This window comes from Barbatula barbatula (genome assembly GCF_947034865.1).
Source record: "Barbatula barbatula genome assembly, chromosome: 17".
Classification (NCBI taxonomy): Eukaryota; Metazoa; Chordata; class Actinopteri; order Cypriniformes; family Nemacheilidae; genus Barbatula; species Barbatula barbatula.
In genome coordinates this window covers 3336970-3342367 of record NC_136780.1, presented here as the reverse complement: position 1 = coordinate 3342367, position 5398 = coordinate 3336970, and positions in this window count along the sequence as shown.

Genomic DNA, 5398 nt, shown 5'->3' with positions numbered 1-5398 from the left:
ATTTGTCTCATTGTTATCATTCTTTACTGGTTTGGTAAAAGCAACCTTAGGTTAACTAGGAGTGAATCATAGTTTGCCTGAAAACTGAATCGCTAGTTTTTACTTTGATACTTTTTGCATTAAGCAATACTGTACTTTATATTCTTAAAAGATATCCTTACATGTATGCCTTCCTCCGCCCCCGCCTACCAACCTCACAACATTAATCATTTAGACAAGCCGCTCTCTCTTTCTCTCTCTCTCTCTCTCTCTCTCTCTCCAAAGCAGCTTCACAAGCGCTCAACCCGCTGGGCGTAATGACAGGCAGAGCACTTCTCTTCCAACCTTCTAACACATCCTTCTTCAATATGGGAGTTGAAGCTCAACTAGATAGAACAGATTTGGTTTTCTTCTTTCTTAAAAAGGCAGTGTTTTTTTCCATGTGAGCAGAACTGTGCTACAGCTGCGTTATCTGTGTAGAGGCAACGCTTGTGGGCACCGCCCCTGGCAGGGTGGGCGATGACTCATTTTGATTAATTATGTTTAATTAGGGTGCCGTCGCGTGTCAAGCAAGGAACAGCAAAAAATTCCAGTTTCAAAAATATTACCTTCAGCTAAAATTGTAACTAATTGAGCAATTTCGATTCGGCCAATCTCGATCATTCTGGGTAAATCAATCTAGACCCAATATAATTGGTAGCATAACAGATTTTAGCACTATCACACAATCACAAGATAAACCATTAGATTAATTGTTTAAATTCTCAGCCCAGTTGTTTTCCGGATACAGATGACGATGTAGCATCTGTAATCAAGAGGATGGAAAGAGCCCTTTATTTCATCTGATTAAAGGAACAAATGATTCAGTAAAGAATCGGAGAGGCTAAATTACAAAGCTTCGATTTTGTTTTAGCTATTTTTTCAATACAGAAATTAATGACACTAAAATCTACTGATAAAATGATCAGCTACCCGTGTGTACATATCTTTATTCGAGTGGCCAAGAAAGAATGAAACTCTGGATGTGCTGCTGAATTTACCATCCATCACCACATGGCAATGTTCCATATGCAAAATAGGTGCTGGCCTCCTGGTGGCCTCTTAGAGTGACTTAATGGCATGCTGAGTGCTTTTCTGTATTTAAACTGTATCTAACCTAGACTACGAGCATGGTTTAAAAGAATACAAAACTTGAGCACTGCCAGAGAACATCTGTTTATATGCATAATATATGGATTTGTTAAATTACTAAAATATGAAATATAAACACACGCATATAAACATATAAATACATACAGTGTGTACATAACAAACACAAACAAACATATGTATTTATATATGTGTAAAATGAGTTTTGAATATAATCAGTTAAACCAGTATACACACACACACACATATATATTATAGACAGAATTTCAGTGTATGATGAATATATAGGTTACATCAGACCTGGAAACCTTCCATCCTGGAGTGTAGCTCACAAGCAAATCAAATTCAACTAAGCCATCTTATCAACTTCCTTGTATTTGTTTGAAAATTACAGGCAGGTGTTTGAACTGAACTCTGCAGGAAGGAAGATATCGAGAGGCAGCAATGAGCATGTCTAAATTAATATAACAAGAGAGAAACTCAGTTAAGAAGGCTCAGAGGGGCCCGCGCGCACGGAAGGCATCTAATCCTTGCTGCTGTGAAGCAAAGCACTGCAAACAGAAGGAACACAAAACAGCATCAGACCTAGTTTTTTTAATAGACTTCCTGCTCAGACCAGGCGGTGTTTCCATGACGCAGCCTAAGGAGGTCTGTAATACCTGCAAAAAGCTACCCATGTTCCCATTCATCTCAATGACAGTACCTCTGCTGGTGTAGAGCCCAGTGAAAGCATGCAGTTTTAAAGTGAATTCTGTGTGAAAAGCCGGCAATCGCTTGAGCTGTGAATGCCACATCAGATCATTCTGGAGCTGCAGGAAAAGCAATATACTGTACGTGTTGCTTGTATATATATATATATATACGAATATATATAAAAACCTGTGAATGCCACATCAGATCACTCTGGAGCTGCAGGAAAAGTAATATACTAGACATGTTGTTTGTGTATGTATATATATATATATATATATATATATATACACATATATATATATACATATATATATATATATATACCAGAAAAAAAAGGTTCCAGATAATATAGTTCTGCATCTGTCCAGCAGGGGCTAACTGGTAACCACTTGAACCTTGATCCTATAATGTTGCCCCAGGGAGTAATTCCTCTTAACTTCTAAAAAACTGATCCAATTCAGACAATGCTATATCAGTTTGGGTCTGAATTAAAAAGAACAATACAAGAAGTCCACCACATTCCTGAATCTTTTATTTATCGCAACATGTAATTTATTTAAAGAAAATTAACCGCAAAGCAACACCAGTTTGAGTGTTCAGGAACAGAGATTTACTGGACCCACTTGAGGAGGAAAAGAGAGAAAGATAAAGTCTGCATTGGATTCTTTACATTCTTGTGTGCATGGTTTGACCAGCCATGATTTATGAGCACATTAAGAAGCATTACACGACCCCTGGCGAAAGATCGCAGAGGATGAGAGAGCTTGCAATGACCACTCACACAATAAAAATACCTATTTTTAGGCATTCAAAACCGCATGGGGTGCACAGCTCAAACCCACAGCACTACACAGCTACATTGATCCAAAACTGGTCCTGATGTAATCCAAAGTCCTTTTTCGTCATGAAATATATATGGGGTAACAAAATTACATATATATATATATTGAGTGCATTTCTATAAAGCACATAGAGAGAAGAAAAAATAAAGGTCACCTATCAGTCATGGGTTTCTTTCACTGATACTTTAATTTAATTACTGCAAGAACGTATAAAGTGGAAAACTATTTTCTACTTTATTGTATAATGGAGCTTTAGCCAAGCACATACATCTGGGTTTCATTGAGAAATATTACCAAAACCTATGAGACTGGTTTTCATAAAGTCACAGAATGACATCAAAGTGCACACACACACACACACACTCACGTAATGAACATGTCCCGCAGTTTACATACCAAACTAGTTTAACCTATCAATATCAATATACCCATTCAAAAATCATCATTACTACAATGTAACCTAACCTTGACATGTACTGCTAAAATAGTGTAGCATTGTTAACTGCTTAACAAGATATTGGCTTTTTTGCATGCCTATCTAAAGCAGTTTTTTTCATCCAAAGGTCAGTTCTTCCAATTCCCCATTATTTTTCAATAGGGTCTTTTATTGATTTAAAGCACTAAGCTAGACTGACTCCACCAACACACTTCCATCAACTGGTCATCATCTTCACATTCCAATACAACACAGAATGAGATTACAGAGTACTCGCCAAATAAAATCATGCTGGGAATTATTGAAAAAAAATCCAGTTAAAGGGGGGCAGCACATGACCCACCGCAAGACATACATACATCACATTCCAGATTTAGTTAGTAATCCCACAATCTAGTTAAGGATCTGGAAATTGGATCTAATCAATTAATTCTAAAGTCAATTTGCATAAGAGATGGTCCACCGGCCATTAAAATTCACAATTTGTCTTCAAACTTCTCATGGCCGGCTACAATTTTAGAAATTAGAAGATACAACATTATATATTATCGTGAAATATAGGTCCCCGTACCAATTAAAAAGTAGAGGATCAGCCTCTGTGACCACATTTTACCATAAAGACACTCATTAAGGATTTAAACCGACGGACCTTATGCTTACATAGGTAATCACCGCACGGCACGTTCGCGGATGTCTTTCCAAAGCATTAATCAATAGTCATATCAAGCATTTTATTAGGCAGCTGAAACACAAGCTGTGCTCAGACCTCTTCTAATCATAAACAAGGTGCTGACTCCGTATGTGTGACCTTTGGCAAATCCACTCCATTCTTTTCCATTAACCTACCCAGCTTTGCCATTTCTCTCTCTTTCTGTCTCTCGCTCTCTTTCCGTCTCTCTCAGGGAGTTCTCCTCTCACTCAAGACTCCTCTTATTGCCAGTTGCTCAGAGGGATTGTTAAGTATCAATTCCTGGTGTCACCTTTGTGGGTTTTATTTATTTGTCGGCCTGCTGGTACGGAACACAGCGCGTGCATCACTCAGGTAGATGGATTATAATTCACCTGCAAGCCCTCATCAATCTGAACAATTTGACTCGCTGCATCACGTACAACTGTTACTGTCATATTAAAGCACAGCATTATAAAGATCAATGGCTTTTTAAATACGCTCCGGCTAAAGGTGATCGGTGACATTAAATAAAATAGGCAGATGATGGTCTCACAAAACAATTACCATAACATACACTCTGATGTTCGGGATTAATCAAATTACATGTTTTTGACGTTTATTCTCACTTCACAGGTCTGGAATACTTCGGACCATAAAGCTTCGCTATCCACAGCATCTTTATGCAGAACCGAACAGCTCTTTTCTTATAGATCTGAAGCGAGAATTCCTTTGCTCTGGAACAGAGAAAAGGAGGCATATGGCGTTGCAATGACAAGCGTTTTCCTTCCTACCGACTGTTAACCCTACTAATGTCCCCCAGTAAGGAGCTCCGGAGGCTTTGGAGAGGATACAGCAGTCTATGCTTGTATGACAGATGGTTTATTGTCACTTTGTTTGGGCTGTTGCCTGCTGGGCTCAAGTAGGAAGTGAAGACCGGAAGCATTCATATTTTTACAGACATACACTACACTAAGTGAAGTACATGGTTGTGGCACTGAATAGGCACAGTAGCGCTTTTTCCCCAAACGCCTGCTGGGATCTCTGTGTGACTGTAAGAATCAGCGATGCATCCCATTACCGCACACCTGGTCACTATGTACTCCATTCTGTTGGAAAAACAACAGTTTTGTTACAAGTGGCGATGCTCCATATTGTTGTGTATTCCCCAGGGAATAAGGCTTTGGCAAAGATAATAAGAAGTTCATTAGAGAACACGCTGAAGTTGTGGAAGACAGACAAATTATGAAATATAAAGACTGCCAAATTGTCTTTAATGAAACGTTTGCAGTCATTGCGCTTTGTTATCTGAGTGATCTTGCTTAGCTCGAGTAAAACGCACCAGTGCAAGTTTAAACAATCGCCTTGTCAGCACAGCGATCTATCAATTACCGCCACTGACATTATCAATGGCTTCATCAGTTCACACTCTATTCTTCTGTCTTGCTCACTCTCTTAAGCTTAAATTATAAGATGGAAGAAGCCAAACTTTCGTTTCCAGCATGGTTTAAAGGCGACCGTGCTTATACTACACTTCTTAAATTGGCTTGTTAAAGTGATAGTTCACCCAAGATAAAAATTCTGTCATCATTTAATCACCCTTTTGTCATTTCAAACCTGTATGACTTACTT